Here is a 19,141-nt window from a genome sequence, read left to right as displayed (position 1 = left end):
CAGGAGGCGCGCTTACGAGCTTTGCATTGTCGATTATGTATTCTGATGGTTCAGGCTTATCTAAAATTTTATAGCTATTCGTTAAAACGATCAAAACATGTATTCATCAACGACCCAAACTCTTTTTTTTTTTTTGCTCATCGGTCACGTTTTCATACATCACAAATTAATTTTTTTCAGAAGCAACTAGACAGAATAAACGTAAAAATTCGAGATATACCAGCAGCAAGCGTGCCAAATCAAACTGTTTTCATAGAATATGATGACATTTTGCCCTATAAGCCAAAGTTTCAATCACGCAGGGTCCTATATAGCCGCTTGCAAGATTACCTTGCACTCATGGAAACAAATAATGTAATAGCCACTGATGCTCAGTTATAGACGAAAAGGCAGAAGTAAATATTTACTCTCCTTCACTTGACTGGTTGATTTCAGTAAGACTACCAGACTTCACGCCTATTTTTGAAGCTGAACTTTTTGGCAATTGTTCTAGCACTGCAAAAACAAACTTTGAACACCCACACTGCTATAATAATTATAGACTCCTTGTCCGTATGTACGTCACTGACAGCTTCATCTGAATCATCAGATGCCTTAAGGACATGCCTTACGCTAATTTCTCCACAGCTGAAGCTCTTAAAATTATTACGGGTACCTGGACACTGCAGGTTGGAATTAAATGAAATGGCGGACTCTTTAGCTCTAAGGGCATTAAATGGCCCAATACTTTCCGTCAATCTGGTTCTGGCCAGTATAACGACGATAACATTTGAAAATTTTCACTCGGGGCTGATAGAAACAGTAACACCGTGCACTAAATTCAGACATTTGAAATATCCATGGAAAGCCTACTGGTGTCATACTTTACAAATGCAAGTCCTAACAAGATTACGATGTCGTGTGCCCCTTTTAAATATAGATTCACACAGGGATGGTCTGGGAATAACTCGCCTATGCAGCTTTTGTACAGATCTGGAATCAACAGAGCTTTATTTGTTATCTTGTCGCCGTTACAGACTACTAAGAAAACGTCTCCTTGTCATCCCATTCACTAACCTTGGGCTGCCCTTCACCATTGAGAATACACTCCCCTTTGGTGCTTCGGTTCTAGGCTACAGCCACAGGAACGCCTTTGATGCTGTTTGCGGTTATGTTCATAAAACAAAACGAATGTGCCTCTAAATTGTTGTTTCTATATTTGTTATTATGGTATTATTAAGCAAATTCAAAACATCAATTTTAAACGTGTTCGAAATTACTGCGATTTCAATTCAAGATATATATTATTCTGCCTGGTCGGAGTGGCAAAAAGGAATTGTTGCACTCTTTCTGTACATTTATGTGTGCTTTGTCCTCCTCCTGTTAGAATTACGTATCATTTGAAAGGCCTTCAATTCCACATCCTAAATTCTTGGCCAATCCCCCTAAGTGGGCAAGAGCCATAGTACAGGCATCATCATCATCATCAAAAGCGATTGTGTCGCACTTGCCTTAGGGCGTCTGCAACTGCAACTGGAACTCTACCCGCATCATTTTGGTGGATGTGCTGGGCACGTCTCTACGGAAGTCGGAGCTGAATCTCCGCAGCAGACGTCACATCGATTTCGCTGCTATGGCTAAGGACAGAGTACCGGGCGCTCAGACACCAGTACAATACGTGATGGCTCCGTTACATGACCCGGGAGTCTTTACCGGCACAAGCAAAGTCGACGTCGATGAGTGGCTATCGAAGTATTAGCACGTCGCTAACAGTTACAAGTGGGGCCCAACATTTATGCTGGCGAACGTGATATTCTACCTCGGGGATTAAAGGAGTGGTTTGAGACGCACGAAGCCGAACTCACAAGTTGGACCATCTGTAAAGAGAAGCTACGAGATCTTTTCGGAAAACCAATCGGACGCCAAGCAGAAGCCCAGAAGGAGCTCGCGTCTCGTGCCCATGCGTCCACCGAATCGTACATTTTCTACATTCAGGGTGTCCTGGCACTTTGCCGAAAAGCCAATGAGAACGTGCCGGAGGCAGATAAGGTCGGACACATTATGAAGAGCATCGCCGATGATGCGTTCACCTTCTTGCTATGTAAAAGCGGCACAACTGTTGACTCCCTCATCGAAGAGTACCGCATCGAAGAGCAAGCGAAAGGCAAGCGCATCGTGCAACGCTTCGACCGGCTTCCTCATACGGTTCCGACCTCGTCCTATAATGAACCAGCACCGCTGCATCAGCCAGAATCACCAAGTTTAACGCAAGCCAACTTGAGGTTATGGCTCCGAGCTCTCGTGGTCCCTACACGCGCATGACAACCTGACAATCTCGCTCATTCAAGCTGTTGTTCACCAAGAAATTGTGAATATGGACGTACCGTCCCCCGGTAGCTCACGTCCCACCTCGACCACCCCGATCATTGCCTCCGCTACGCCTCGACAGTATTCCGTGAACCGGTACCCAAACCCCTCTGAGCGGCGAACGCCGGATGACAGACCAATCTGCTTCGTGTGCTCTCGGATCAGCCATATCTCCCGCCACTGCCGTATATGGTCGTCGCCAAGACCATATACTGACCGTCGCTACGAACGCTCAGCTCGTCTTATGTCGCCTCACGCCGAATCGTCCTATGCTGACCCTGCTGCTCCTCCCCGGTTCATCACTAGCCGTTCCCCCTCTTCGCAGCGCTGTCAGTCCCGATCACCTACATCTCGGCGACCCCCATCCCTATCCTACCCAGGGTGTTTCTCGGGAAACTAACTAATGCAGCCCCCGGGAAGTGAGGCTGCGTTGACGACTCTGACTGCAAAACCTCTGTTGACCCTCGCCCATAAACACAACCTAATCAAAGTTTTTGTTGATCGTGTGCCAGTTAAAGCCCTCATCAACACTGGAGCCCAGGTGTCGGTCATGCGCTCTGACCTTCGTAGCCGTCTTCGAAAATTGCCAACGCCCGCCGAATCACATGTCCCATTCCTAACTGCGCGCTCAGGTAGGTTCTGGTTTTTAATTATTTATTTATTTTATTTGGGCATTCTTTACAAAAATGCCCACGAAGGGGCAAAAAAAGAGAGCATTTCCTGATTAGACCTACTCTTCGTGAGGCACCTCGGGCAAGTACAGCAAAACAGTACATAGACAATTCAACATTATACATACAATTTATAAAAGAAACGATAATCAATACAACAAGCACAGAAAATATCGGTTAAACATTCAAACAAAGCTGTTTCTTAGCGATAAATACAAAGACGTTATCAGCACTATTAACATATATTGAAATACATACAATTCATGTGTAATATGAAAACAATGATAAAAACAAAGGTTACAACAGATATATTTCATACATTACCAATCTTCAGCACACGCACCCTATCGGTAGGTTTGGATTATTACATTCATAATTTGCTTCTTAAATTTTGTACTGTTTTTCGTCTCGATCCCTAGCGTATTCTATTACTTCAGCAATCTTGTTGCACAGTAAAACAATTTGGTTATCAATTGACTGTATGCCATAAATTGTCTGACACATCGGGCCCACCAACGCAACAGTACGTAGATTGCATTCAAGATCTCTGCTTAAGTATGTATCAGAAAAACTCTGAAAGTTGTTCTTAATTTTTTATATATTATCATGGATAGTTATACCTTGTAGCACTCTGGGAATGGTATCACGTTGTGCAGACGAAAAAGGGACATATTTGAGGGGAACGAGGGTTAGCATACGTACGAACTCCGCTATCACCTAACAGGTGCACATGTACCGACGATATTCAAAACCGTTTTACGTCAGCTTAGGTATAGCTATGCATATGCAAATTAGGTTTTGTATAGCTGTAGGTAGACAATCTAATGGTCTTATTGCCGCAATTGTAAGATCATTTTCAAGCAATCCCAGAAAACCACACGGGCACTCGAAGCACTATAGAGTATGTACGTTGAGTGAGCTCGCTGTTTTGTCGCCTGCTTCTCGTTGGTGCCGTGGGAGCATCTAACGAAACGAATAGTCGCTGCTTTTGACTAAAATTAAATCCTATACTACGCATGTCTGAACGTACTTGCATGCATATGCATGAAACGTGAAAGTAATCGGTGTATATTACTGTATGTATATATTTGAGTCAGCATATATATATATATATATATATATATATATATATATATATATATATATATATATATATATATATATATATATATATATATATATATATATATATAATTCAAAAAAGAAGTGCTGTGGTTTCGGTGCAAATATAATTAAGAAATAAAGGAGCACACTTACGACAATTGGACGAATTTTTACTCTATGTTTCGGCCCTGGCACAGCCTTCGTCAGAATTAACAGGAATACGAGTATGTGGCTGCTTTTATGGGCAGGCATGAACACGTGAGTACAAAACATGTGCAATCAGCATGTGAGTGCGACAAAATTTTTTGAAACAGCCACAAAACACTAAAAAAACCATTAGAAAAATGTAATACAATAGACAAAATTATAGCATGTAAAAAGGCATTTGTAAAATTCACCATTGACGACGATGATCACGCACGAAAAAAATATGCGATAACCTTCAGGAAGTAGAGAATACGTTACAGATGCTTCTTTAAATATTTCGCAAAAATACGGACTTCAGGGCATCGTAGAGAGGCATGACACTTTGCCTACGCATTGGTTAATGCCGGATAACAAACTATTGAATTTGTGAATCAAGAACGATTCTCGAATTTCGCGTTCATGGTGTGATTTAAAGCCTGATTCTAATAGCGTCACCATAATCTTGTCAAACGAATGACCTGGTAGATGAAAATGCTTGGACAATGGGAGGTGTGGCAAACTCTTTACGTGTGATTTGTGTTTATTGAAATGGATACGAAAGGAGGTCTCGGTTTGACCGATGTCTTGCACGTGGCAGATTGAGCATTCAAGTAAATAAATAATGTTGCTGCTATCGCAGTTTAAGTCCCCTTTCTTCTTAAGTGAAAAGTTTGATGCCGTGCTTTTAGCAACAGCCGCAGTGGTCATGTGCGCACAAACTTTACATCGCGGTTTTTTACAGGGGTGACAACCAACAGGAGCAATGAATCTAGTCTTGGAAGAAGTTACCATGTCGCGCAAGTTCCTTGATCTCCGATATACAACCCGTGGTGATTCAGTGAAGATGTCCTTAAGCCGATTGCTCTGTGTCAGTAGGTTGTAATGGTTTCTGAGTATGTGCGACACTTTAGGAATAGATGCAGAATGCGTTAGAACGAGGTCGGTTCAGGAAGGTGGCGCTAACCGCTTGTCCTTATTGATGAGCTCTTCATGATCGAGACAGTTGGCCCGCTGGAGAGCGTCGTCGAGAATATTGTTGTTTGCTTAATGCTTTTTGGAGGTGGTCACAGTTGTGAGTGAATTCCCTGTTGTCCGAACAAATTCTTTTAAAACGGATAGCTTGGCTACAGGGGATACTTGTTTTGCAGTGTTTGACATGGCCGCTTTTAAAATGAAGTTATGTTTGTCGGTCAGTGGGCTTCCTGATAAGGTTCGTCGTTAGTTTACCATTGCTTAAAGCTACATTGACGTCAAGGAAGTTCATGGTGACTGGTGTATAAGAGTGGGAAAAGGAGATGGATGGTTCTACGTTGGTTCTACGTTGGAGATGAACGGTTCTACGCTAACCACAAGCCAAGCAAACAGCATGGTCTGTGCCGCTGTAACGGATGTAAGCAGATCTAGAACAAACTGTTGAAACATTGTTTTTCTCAGTTGTATCTCGGCGAAAAGAGACATTCAAGACCATTTAGAAAACTCTATGTTCAATGTGCAGGACGGGCGCTGCTTTCTAAGTGGGCAACATTGGGCCACCAGTTCATACTACGCTTGAAGGTCTCGTAATGATGGGTATAGTACACAGATTCACCTAGTCTTCGTGTGGTAGATCAGCGCTGGATGGGTGGCGCACCGAAAAAGAGCACCTGGCGTAGAGTCACGACACAACTCAGCTGCTCGCCCCCAGACAACCAGCCGCAGTGTACCACTCTGAGAACACGCGCATGCGCCGCTGTCGTACTTTATTTTGGAACGAAGAGTTCGAAAAGTCATTGTGCCAGCAATACTGCACTGAGATTTAGAAAAATAACTTTGTTCAAAGGGTACTCTCACATAAAAAGCACTAAAAAAACGGAGAGAAGCCCTGCAAAGCGGAGTGCGTGTATAACTACCTAGGAAAGATATGCGAAGCAAAACACTCTTTCTATAACTATAACTTGCCGACCATTCTAAAAAGTGATCCACGCAAGTTTTTTGAATTAATCAACCCTCACCCCACGCAGTCTACTAACTTCACCGACGATGCCGGCAGACCTGTAAGTGACGTTGATTGTGCAAACATCTTTAACAGCGCATTTAGATCAGTGTTCACAAAAGAAACAGACCTTTCATTTTACATGCCGACTTCCACTATCGAAATCTTGATGCCACCCATCACATTTTCCGTGTCTGGTATAATATCTATAATTAACAACCTAAAGCTATCGTCCTTCGCGGGTGTAGACAATATTAACTCCAAGTTCCTTAAAAACACTGTAGATGTCTGTGCCGAATATTTATGTTTATTGTTTTCGCAGTCACTTGCCACAGGCCAACTGCCCGTCGATTGGAAAAAAGGGAAGGTCATTCCAGTCTTCAAAGCTGGTAACAAAAACTCGCCTCTAAATTATCGTCCCATCTCATTAACTTCAGTGCCTTGCAAAATCATGGAACACGTCATATTCACTCACATTATCAGTTTTCTTGACAAGGTCAAGTTTTTTCATCCTGCAAAACATGGCTTCCGAAAGGGGTTTTCATGCGAAACTCAACTAGCACTTTTTGTTCATGACCTTCATTCCAATCTCGATAATAACCTTCAAACCGACGCCATATTTCTAGATTTCACCAAAGCATTTGATAAGGTACCTCATAAACGCCTGTTACTGAAACTTTCCCACTTAAACTTACACCCCGCAGTCTTAATCTGGATCCAAGAATTCTTACATAACCGTTCCTAATCTGTCCTTGTAAATGATCAGCTCTTCAACTTTATTCCAGTTACATCAGGTGTCCCTCAGGGTTTCATCCTTGGCCCCTTGTTATTTCTAATATATATTAACGACCTACCAACGAACTTAACTTGTTTGCTAATGACTGCATTTTGCTAATGTACGCATGTACATTAATGACTGCATTTGATGCTAATGACTGCATTTTGTACCGCACAGTAACGAATGTATCTGATCAAATTAGCCTCCAAAGTGACATTAACCAAGTGCAGCGTTGGTGTGAACGGTGGCAAATGGAACTTAATCCTAACAAATGTAAACTTGTGTCGTTTCAGCGTCGCCATAACCCGTTCACCACTTCCTACGTAATCTCTAACACTCCTGTTCAACTTGTGCAATCCTACAAATACCTTGGCCTAACTTTGTGCAGTGACCTAACTTGGGCTGAGCACATCCAGGCTATCATCGCAGCTGCTAATCGTACTCTCGGCTTGCTAAAACGTCATTTGCGCCACGCACCCCGCCATGTAAAATTATTAGCAAATCAGTCCCTCGTAAGAAGCAAGCTTGAATATGCATCGTCAATTTGGAGCCGACAACACGCGTATCTCATTACTGCACTCGAATCACTTCAAAACCGTGCTACTAGATTAATTCATTCCTCATATGCCTAATACATTAGCGTGTCATCTTTAAAAGAAGAAATTGACCTGTCCCCTCTATCTTCCCGCCGCCGCATTGCCACCCTTTGCTTGTTTCATAAACTTTTTCACAGTCCACTTACAATCGAACCTTACATTTCCCCCCCATTTTGCAGGTCATATTGCATTGACCATGTCTTTCAAGTTGCCCGTCAACGTTCCCACACCGTTACTTTTGCTGCCTCATTTTTTCTTCGTGCAGCAAAAGACTGGAATGACCTCCCCCACCATATAGCAGCAATCACCTGTCCATCAACATTTATGCATAGCATCACAAGCCATTTTTCAAGCTAATTCATGGCTTTTTTGTGCGTTTTTTGTAACCCCGCCCCTTATGTAATGTCCCCCTGGGGACCTTTAAGGTAATAAAATAAAATGAAATGAAATATAGTATCGAAGAGACAGTGCTGTGCCGTGGTGGCAGCTCCCTCGTCCTTATTTACTGGTTGCGTGCTGGGTTTCAGGCTAATGCTAGTGCTGGCTAACATGCCCCCATTGATGATTCCGTGCTGCGACGATACCACGCTGTCAAAATCTGCAGTAAAACAGAAGCAGAGTAAGTGGTAGCTGTGCAATTTTTTTTTTTTCTGACATCATTTGTATGCCCTGTCGGTGGTATGTATGCACGGGTACGTTGATCAAGCAAGCCCCCATGGCAGCATAGCACGTGTGGTGTCACGCTGCTACCGTTGAGGGCGCGGGATAGATTAGCAACCACGCCGGCCGCACTTCGATGGGGGTGAAATATAAAAAGCACATCCGAGAACCAAGATATACGTGCGCATTGGAGAACCCCAAGCGTCACAATTTGATACGCACACTACAGCGTACCTCAAAATGATCTCTTGTTCGGCACATGAAAGCCTGGCAATTATCAATATTGAACAGACACCTTGATTTTAGGCCGCCACAGACAACCAAAAAAACTGAAACTGTGGATTTGGCAAACTAAACAAAGAGTAAAAATCGAAGACATTTGATACTTTTCTAGCAAGTGTAGAGAGGAAGAAGATTATGTGCCGAAGTGGGTCACGCCTTTAGCGAGAAGAGCCAAGCGCGAGCGTTTGCCCCGAGTGCTGTGATTCCTGGGTCCGTTGCTGCCGCCCGCTTTCCGCATCAATAGACCTGCTGTGCAAGTCTACTTCGCCAATAAACCCCGTTTCACAAGGAATAAATTCCGAAGTTAGCCATGGTACCAGTGAGAAAAACGCTTACTGCATCGGCTGACTCCATAAAGCTAATCTTCGAGTAGTCCGCTGCTATGTTCGTAACGAGAACCCTGTCTTTTGCACAAATTAGGTTAAGCAGAGGCATCTCGGCATCGAGTGTTCACCGTGACAGTATCCTTTATAACAGCTCAGAGGCGTAGGTGAACGGGGCGCAGCTCAAGTCTTGTGGGCAGGGCAGCTTTTTTTTGCACACAACTGCTTTAAAAAAAAACAAAAAAAACTACTTGCCTATCGTATCATTCACTTCACGTGGTGGCATCAAATGGAGTTTGGTGACGGTGGTTAGATGGTTGGACGCATGAAAACTTTGTCAGTCCCGAAGTACACAACTCAACGCTCAGCGGGCCACCTAGAAAAAAAAGTTGTCATATTCCGTATAATATTTGCATCATACGCTCATTTTAATTCCGGCAAAACGCCGTTTAAACTCAACTATTTGACCCTGGTTTCCACTGGTGGCTGTCTTCACTACCGAATAAATATAGCAGATACGCGCCGTTCAGTTTGAAAACGAGCCCAACAGCACTAGACAGGAGAGCGAGGGCAGAATTTCGCTCGCCTGACCGCTTGGATGCAACACCGCCTCCTCTTTCTACGTCCTCCCTTTCCTCTATACGTCCTCACTATTTCTATATATTGTTGCACCTGAATACGCAGCAGTATCGCCAGCTTTTTTGTTTTGTTTTGTTACGACCAGAGAGTTTCATACAATATTACCTAGAGTGGAATCTGGCGCTGCGATCGTGCACCTCCACAGGAATTATGGGAAGTACAGGCTTCGGATTGGATAAGGTTAGCTAGCGAACTGTCTACAGATTTCTTTCCACGGCTTCAGTTTCGTTCTTCGCGTAGCGTGGGCATATTCTAGATCACTCTGATGTGGATAGTGGGGTGTGGTGAAAATCACTGGAGAAGCACCTTTGTTGTGCAACGAGGCTGAAGACCACTAGGTCTGAAATCAGCTGCGATGTCGGAGCTTTACTAGTCGTATTTGACAGTTTGAACGAAGCGTCTTCTACCAACAACTACGCATAGCATCTCATGTCAGTGCAAGATACTGCATCGGTTTCGTGTTTTTTCACGAGTGCGTCTTGCCTAAACTCGTTTTAAATTAACTAGTAAATGATAACGAAGCTAAGTAGACCCACCATCACGCTCTGCCGACTCGACTTCACAACAAAACCAGAGATGCATTGGAGAAAGACCACTGTTACAAAGGCACGACGCCAGCACGGTCCTGAAGGCGCCACAGCTCCGAACTCCGCCGCCAGGATCACCAGCCGTTTGGTAGCGTGTGTCACTCAGCTCGCGACTGCTTCTGCGAAGAGCTTATAGACGAGCGGACGAGACGACGGTGAGTTAAGGCGAGGTTTATGTACATCATAGAAATAGAGGCGTTACATATTCGGCACTGGGGCCGGCAGCACAGAGACTCGAAGAGCCGAGATGTCTTCTCTCACACGCATATGTCGGCTTCTCTCTGGCGCATAGGTCAACTGCTGGCGACGCGTCGCTTGGCTTTTTTAATAGGCACCGGGTGGATCTTTTTCTTCACCTATGTCCAACCAGAAGCGCCGCTGGCCATGAAGTCAGAATCCTCCAATGAGAACCCGCCGCTGGGCTGCGTCATGATCATCAAATCTGAAGCCGCTGCGCGGAGTTGCACCCAAGGATGAGTGATGTTGCCACGCATTCTGTAGGACTCGCAAGACTGGAAGGCGCCCAGACGCATGGGCTGAGGGAGCTCGCTGTGCGTTGCGTAAGACAGACCGGCGCCACCGCTTGATGACGCCGTTGAGTTGATCGCGTCAGGCGGGCTCGATCGCTGGCCTTGACACAGATTGCCTTTGCAGAGGCATTGACGTTTAGTGTAAACTTCCGGGTGTAACAGCACCCCCACCGCCAGACAATGCCCCGGAAAGACGAGCTGCTTCCACGTGGCTCGGATGTCGGGCGTGCTCGTTGGCCAGGTCCCTCCACGTTTCTAGGCCCATGGGGAGAATGCAGCTCCAGACTCAGTTCCGTGAACACATCCCAATCTTGAGGAGGGGTCCCAGTTCCACTGGCTTGTCGCCACAACTTGTCGGCTAGCTTCGCTCATCTCGTCTGACGATTTTTGGTCTCAGCACTTGTCGATGGTTCTGCAACTTGTCAAGAACAGTTCGACAACAGACAACACACGACACAATCAAGTGCCCTCGGTTACCCGACAGAACACCAGACAAAGTATAATACAACATATACCTAGCTACGTGTCTATCGGAATTTCATTCCCTCTACATCAAGAGGCACATGTGGGACACAAGACTCTTAAACTGAGAATTAAAATTTTTACACGTACAACAACGTAATGAAATAGAATGAAGCATAAAGTCGGCCCCTTGAGATCACTCTGGACGAGAGCGCTCAGCTAAGGCCATGATGAAGACAAAATTTCGCCCCGACTCGCCAGCGAAAGACCGAAAGGTGGAGAAGGTACGAGCTAAAATGCACTGCTCAATGCGTCTGCATTAGCGTTTGGCTTTCCTTCTTGTAGCGAACGTCAAAGTTGTGCTGTTGGAGTATCATGCTCCACCTCAGTAACCGGCCACATTTAGGCGACGATACCTATGCGGTACCAAAAGCTGCTCATACTTGCGACGTTGCACATCTGTCTTACTACAATATAGATGTCCTGATTTCTCATAAAAAGAAACATTCTTTTTTTCGGTTCCCAACTTTACGCTTTCCATTAGCGCTTTAATCGAGAGGCCCTCGCGCTGCTCTCGAATGAGTGTTTCTCGATCAACCCTCGACAGCTCACTCCAACTTTCCGCTACAGGCGAGAGCGTTTCACTCCTCTCGCTCTGACTCAATGGCACCATGTCGTCTCCTCCACTGACAGAGACCGCGCCAGTCGCTTCGGTGACGGGCCGCTAGAGTGACTGCTCAAATTACTCACACGGAGAATTTCCTGTCTGAGGTTCCGTCGACTCGCCGCCAAGGTCACACAGATCAGCAGCTTTCGCAGGTGGTGTTTCACCACATTGAACAAGATCAAGTTCTTGCGAAAGCTTCCGCGCTTGCGATCGCATGAGGGCCATGTACGTTAAGTTGGAGAAGAACGATTTACCCTGATCTTTGAGAAGCTGCTCCAAGTTATTAGAAAAAAGATAAGGAAAACGATCGGGAAGCGCGGCAGACACAGCCGCTTCGGTGCGAAGCTTACCGAACGGGCCTTCGATGACAACCGTAGCGATTGGAAAGCAAGCACTCTGCTCCTCAGTGACTTGTCTGATCCACGCGCATTCTCCTGTGAAGTCCTCCAGAGACACCAACGAAGGATGGATAACGTCCATGGTTGCCGCTGAGCCTCGAAGTGCTCGACACGTTTTCCCATTCACACTAATTTGGAGATACGGCTCTAAAAACAGCATGTTCTTTTGATTGATTGATTGATTGATTGATTGATTGATTGATTGATTGATATGTGACATTTAACGTCCCAAAACCACCATATGATTATGAGAGACGCCGTAGTGGAGGGCTCCGGAAATTTCGACCACCTAAGGTTCTTTAACGTGCACCCAAATCTTAGCACACGGGCCTACAACATTTCCGCCTCCATCGGAAATGCAGCCGCCGCAGCCGGGATTCGAGCCCGCGACCTGCGGGTCAGCAGCCGCGTACCTTGGACACTAGACCACCGCGGCAGGGCCGCATGTTCTTTTCCGATTCCCGTATTGTTGCGAAAGCAAACTTTTGTTTACTGTTTACCGTAATGTGCCTTTCCTTTTTGCAGTTGTAGCACATTAGCAGCTTTCATGATTCAAACGCCCGTGTGGTATCTGTGCGTTGTTTAGGAACCTCTCTCGATTTCTCTGCTTCTGTTTGCCCTTCCCCTACAGTGTCCTTTGCAAGAGACGTGTCCTTTCTGAAATTACAGTGCGGAGTGGGTTTCCGTTGATCAGGTTTTTTTGAAAAGCTATCTTTCCTTTCATCCGTTTTAGCACGCGCTACCCTGATATGCAACTTTCGGCGAGTATAATACTCCTCAGCCAACTTTGCTGCCTCGTTTAGCTGTACTTCACCAAGTTTTTCCTGCAGCTCGACATTCTTCTCGATGCAGCGGTAGAACTGCCCCAATGCAATGCATTCTACCACTTCATCGGGATCGTCATAAACACCTGCGCCCTTGAGCCCTTCAATAAATCGGCTTTAAGACGAAACGCGAAATCAACGTGTGACTCATTCCCCTTTTTAGCATACCGGAACCTTTGCTTGAGAGCCTCAGGTGACAACTTATAACGTTTCCAGAGCACTTCCTTAACCTCATCATAGCTCTCGAATGCTTCCCTCGACAAGCACGTTATCACGTCGGACACTTCGCTGGGAAGAAGAGCGCCCAAAGAGACCGCTCCAAGGCGTTTTGCTCACATATGTGTTCGAACTTGACGAGATGGTTGGCCATGTCCTGGCCTACTATGAACTGTGGCAGTTGGTCCCAAGTTCTATGACCGCTGACCTGAACCGTCGCAAGAGCTGCGCTAGACGCTGCGAACACTGTAGGATTGCCAATTATATTCGTTTCAACTCGAGGCACTCCTGTCTCTCGGCCTCCTCACACTCGTGACGTTCGCGCCTTTCAGCTTCTTCACGTTCGCGAACTTCTCGCCTTTCAGCCTCCTCGCAGCGTGCTTTGATATCTGCCGAGGTCTCATCGACTTCCTCAGCCGGCACTCCATTCTTCATGATCTCTAGGATCACTTGCTTTCGTTTCGCACGACCCAAAGTAGTGCCAAGTTCCTCACAAATTTCAATGAGTTCCTTCACTTTAAGGTTCTCCATCGTTCACACTAGCCTCTTGCTGTTTGTCCCTGTTAAGAATCTACTTGCCGTACACACCATTAGTCCACTAGCAAGGCGCGCAAGCAATTTTGAACACTCCTGTGTTTACCCCCTCTGCATTAACTTTGGTTTCAAAGTGCTCCGACTTCACTTGAAACGATCAAAGCTCACTCTAATGCTTCACACAGCCCTTCTCTAAAGTACTATAACCTGTGCTAGAGTAGTCTGGTGAACTGAGGGGAAAACATCAGGCACTCACTGCATCGATGTCACTGATGGCGGCCGATTTCGCAGCCGCCGTCCACTGTTACGAAGCGCGCCGCCGACGAGGTCACGAAGGGCGCCACAAAACTCGCCGCTTACAAGAAAATCGGCCACACCGACAGCAGAAGGGGCTCAAAGCACCGAGATGTCTTCTCTCGCGCGCATACATCGGCTTCTCTCTGACGCATAGGTCAGAGAGAAGCCAGAGAGAGAAGCGTTGCGCTGGCGACGCGTCGCTTGGCTTTTTTTATAGGCACCGGGTGGATCTTTGGCGTCACCAACGTCCAACCAGAAGCGCCGCTGGCCATGGTGTCAGAATCCTCCAATGGGAACCCGCCGCTGGGCTGCGTCATGATCATCAAATCCGGAGCCACGGCGCGGGTTTGCGCCCAAGGACGAGTGATGTTGCCACGCATTGCGTAAGGCTCGCCAGACTGGAAGGCGCCGATTGCTTCATCGGGCTCGTGGGCTGAGGGAGCTCGCTTTACGTTGCGTAAGGCAGACCGGCGCCGCCGCTTGATGACCTCGTTGAGTTGATCGCGTCAGGCGGGCTTGATCACTGGCCTTGACACAGATTGCACTTGCAGATGCATTCACGTTCAGTGTGGACTCTCAGGCGTAACACCATTTAAGACGCACCTAGATTAACAGAAGACGTAACGTTAAATTTTTCTCACTTAATACTGTACTGTTATTTCCATAAATATATGAAGTGTAATTATGAGAGAAAAAGAAGCATGTTTGTTTTCAAGTGTTGTGAAAAATAATTCATTAAATCTTGATGCCAAATCTAGAACAAAATGTCACAGCAATGCATACCCTGGTGATTAAGTTTGCCCAGATGACGGGGGAAGGAAAGATAAGAGAGGGCATGCCCAGCCAGCACGCTGCGTGAAAAGTGTGGAGGAAATGACATCATGGCGGCTATATTCACTGGCCACAACGGTGGCGTTGCTATGGTTAGGTGTTGCGCAGTGTAGCTGGTCTAGCAGTGAACAGCCGCGGCTGGCGGCGGCATGTGTGCCTCCGCAGGTCTCGTGCTGAGCCATGGCGGACAATATCCGTGGTCTGTGCCACGTTAATAATTACGCAGTGTTCTCCTGGCAGTCACTGTACTCTTAGCAACCTTTACAAAACCTTTCATTTACGATGGGGCCTGAACACATAGAGTTTCTCAAAATTAACTAGAGGGCACTCTGGCGTTGCGATCATTCAGCTACCATGGAAATGATGGGTAGTACATACATTTGCCTAGTCTTCGTACTTGCGGGCGGCGAATCGTACTTGCGGCTTCATTTATTGCTGTGTTTCGATTTTGTTTTGAAAGAAAGATTCAACCCTTTTGAACTTCGTGACCCAATTTGGAAAGGTAATACTCAAAAACAGAGTGGTGAAGCGCAATCGCTGAACATTTGCTAATTTTTGTTTCCTGAGAAAACAGCTTTAAGCCACACGAACACACACGGAGCCGAAAGCATGATTGATTGATATGTGGGGTTTAACGTCCCAAAACCACCATATGATTATGAGAGACGCCGTAGTGGAGGGCTCCGGAAATTTCGACCACCTGGGGTTCTTTAACGTGCACTCAAATCTGAGCACACGAGCCTACAACATTTCTGCCTCCATCGGAAATGCAGCCGCCGCAGCCGGGATTCTAACCCCCGACCTGCGGGTCAGTAGCCGGGTACCTTGGCCATTAGACCACCGCGGCGGGGCAGGAGCCAAAAGCAGGCCAGAAGTACGAAGTTTAGACAAATGTGTGTACTACCCATCATTCCCATGCTCGCTGATGCGCCGTGCATTGCACCTCCCATAAACACTAGCGCCAGAGTTCCCTCTAGTGTATATTGGGAAACTCTATGCCTGAACAGTGCGTAGAACGAGCGCATATCCATGTGTCGTGCGGCGGAAGCGTTCAGCGAAATTGCGTTGAGCACCGTGACGAAGCGGAACGACGACGAACGCCTTGCAGGTCAGTGACGTTTGAGCAGTGCTCCTGCTTATGGCAACGGACGAAACTGTTGTGCCCAGCAAGACGCAATAAGGACCATGTGCCCATACGTAGTTTCGTGTTCGGTATGTGTACAGTAAAAACTTGCATGTGCGCAATAAAACATCTTTTTTGTTTTGCTTGTTATAGCCACCCCCGGCATTGTAATCTCAACGTTCGAGCAACCGCGTTGAAGTGTCACTTGCACAGTGCTCAATTCACCACGGTCGCAGAATTCTGCGCCGGTGAATTTCACACGGGCACACTGGCCTGGCGCTGCGTCGGTCTCGTGTCGGAATGCAACCGTAGAAGAATGCACATGACCAATCGTGTTTTCTGTACAGTTGCTGAATTAATGACGTGAAAACAATCGCCATTGTCAGTGTATCTAGCGCGCGTTCTCTTGTTCTTCCTTCGTTGTCGGTGAGCCGTTACTCGCTGTTAATACTGGAACGAAATGATTTCGCCGAAGGTGTCGCGCTGGACCAGAGTGTTAAGCCCCGTTCCATTAGTTTCGGATCGTCATAATACGCGCGCTACGCAGCCCACGCGCTTTCCGAACCGGAGAGAGAGTCGCACCTTCTGCTTTACATTCGGATGTAAACAAGAGAGGAGAGTTTGCTCAGTAAACTTGGCCGGCTTTTGGCTTCGCCACGGCTTCACAACGAGTGACGTCTAGGCCTCTCCTAAGTTTTTCTTCTATACCTCCATGGCCCAGGTTTATAGTGTACTGAAATGGGGTAGTGTGCCGTCTTCGGTGGAAAGCAATGGGAGCAACGTGGTCCCTTTTGCGATGACGCCACCAAAACGCTGCAATCAAATGATGTGTCTAAGGCGCAAAATTTGAAATCGTTATGCGGGGCCTAATAATAATTTAAGCCGAAAAGCATCATCATTTCGCACAGTTTTGTTCGTCGCTTGATTTCAAACCATTAGACGACTAACTGCCGACAATTATAAGAAGGGATTTTTAAATGTGCCCGTCCACAGAATTCGATTTTGGCCTTTATGTAATTAGGTCTACATGTAGGCCATATTTCGTCGTTGTGTACCGGAAAGAAGAGCTCGAAATGAAGCGTAATGTAAGGACTTCTAAATTCTTAACACACTGGGTAACATGAGGACACGAAAGAATAATTGCATGCGCGCACTGCACTGCATTTCTAATTGTCTGCTTTAACTGCTTGTGTTGAGCGTGGTCTGCTCATAATTCAGACGGTGAAGAACGTCGTTTTTCACGCATGTTGGCCTTGTGTTTGCATAATGCGATAAAAAGAAGTATTTGTTAGTAGAAATCATTAAGTGCATTCGGAAGACGGTACTAAAAGTGCAAGACAATTGCTGAGTGATGCAAGCGTTCTTTTTTTTTTTGCGATCGTCTGCTACATCCATAGCAGATGTCCGCATGACGCGCAGCGGTGTATGCCTGGCTGTCGCCGCTTTCTGTTGCACGAGTGTGTGAAGTCGCGAAACAGAAAACATGAAGCGGAAGAGGGAGAGTAGGGACACTACCTGTTTTGTTCCAGGCTGTACAAGCGGCTACCGGTCTTGCAAGGAAAAGTGGTCTCTTTTTCGTGTGCCCAAGGAACACGAACGTCGTGAGTAGTGGTCACAGCTTATTCAGAGAACTAACAGGGAGCTTAATGAAGCGTCCCCAATATATGAGTGGCACTTTGAGCCACGCTACATAGGGAGATCATACAAGACTGCAGTCAATGGTGGTAGAGTGGAGATCCCACCGGGGGCTGCCACTTTTGAGTAAGGACGCTGTCCCATGTTATTTCTCAAAGCACCAACCTGAACGTCAAAAAATGGGCGAGCGAAGAAAAAAAATTAAGACAAGGCCGAGCAAGCGCCAGCAAAGAGGCAACGTAATGTGACACCGGGTACTACAGAGACAATTGAAATCACGTCGGCGCCTGGTAATGATGAAACGAGTGAAACTCAAGGCGAGCTCCTGCGATTTGCCGAACTCAAGACGCCGCAAGCGTGGAGAAAAGTGGAACTATCAATGAGCCCTAATTTTTTTATATATTTGGAGAATGTGAACTCGATCCGGCTGAAGACACAGTAAGCATATTGGCCTTGAAAAAACTGGTAAAATTCTAAGTGCTGCATTCAGTAGATGAAGGTGTCGTCGTCGCTGAAATACGCTTGAAAGGAAAAAATGTCGTTTCAGAAAGAGGTTGCTACGCCAGAAGAAGCCGAGGCGTTGCTTGAACAAATCGCCAAGTTGAAGCTGTGCCCTGTTCGGAAAATGTGCATCATTCAACGAGACATTCTTTTCGGAAAAGTGCTCTCTTTTTGTCGACAGTTCAGGCAGCCCATGCATTTACTGCAAATACCAACGCAAGCTGGTGCTGAATCAGCTTTCTAGAAGACAGCATCAGAAAGTCGCCAGCAAGAACAACACTGCAATTCGGCGAACAGTAAGGCGGATGCGCTCTTGCTTAAAAAAAGGCCTCAGCCAAATGAAAATTAAGAATGAGCAGCTAACAGAAGAAGCACCCGCAAACAGAATCAAAGGTATCCCACAGAAACAGCAAGCTGGTGTTAAAGCGCGCTTTGAAGCACCACGCCGAAAATCGAAAAAAAGGGATGAGATACAAGTGCGTACTGATGCGCATGAAGAGCCCCAAATTATACGAGCACTTGAAAAGATACGAAATCCTAGCGCTGCCTGAAAAAAGTTGCATAAAAGAGACCTTACAGCACTTCAAGAGTGGCTTTGGTGTTAAGCCAGCTGTTTTCAGAGCACTGAAACAAATACGAAAACGATGGACGATTTCAGCCGACATGTTGTAATAGTATTCGATCAGATGAAGCTGAGTGAGAACATCGACGCTAAATTCTCAGGTAAGACATCGTTTTACAAATGCTCTAATTGTTTTAACTTCCCGTGGTTTATAATTACTGCGATAAAAGTGAAAATCCAACGAAAATCCTATTGTTATTCTTTTCCTTTGGTTCAACCACATCTATAGGCCTTATTAAGGGTTTGCTGTCCACCCTGCCGTGGCGGTCTAGTGGCTAAGGTTGCTGACTCGCAGGTCGCGGGATCGAATCCCGGATGCAGCGGCTGCGTTTCCGATGGAGGTGGAAATGTTGTAGG

General features: G+C 46.2%; 1 protein-coding gene across 5 annotated transcripts in view; it reads right to left on the bottom strand.

The window, feature by feature from the left end:
• The window catches only part of Ssu72 (Ssu72 CTD phosphatase), a 137,972-nt gene that overhangs the window by 35,211 nt on the left and 83,620 nt on the right, over positions 1 to 19,141 (bottom strand). The window contains exon 5 of one of the 5 annotated variants that reach the window (XR_012894579.1): positions 9,174 to 9,294. The exons of the other annotated variants lie outside the window; for them this stretch is intronic. The gene's annotated coding sequence lies outside the window, so the exon portion shown is untranslated. The remainder of the gene's footprint in view (positions 1 to 9,173; positions 9,295 to 19,141) is intronic. 5 annotated transcript variants of the gene reach the window in all.

Source organism: Rhipicephalus microplus, chromosome 3, assembly GCF_043290135.1.
Source record: "Rhipicephalus microplus isolate Deutch F79 chromosome 3, USDA_Rmic, whole genome shotgun sequence".
Lineage (NCBI taxonomy): Eukaryota > Metazoa > Arthropoda > Arachnida > Ixodida > Ixodidae > Rhipicephalus > Rhipicephalus microplus.
The sequence above is the reverse complement of the archived record's forward strand: the minus strand, read 5'-3'. Positions and strand labels throughout refer to the sequence as shown.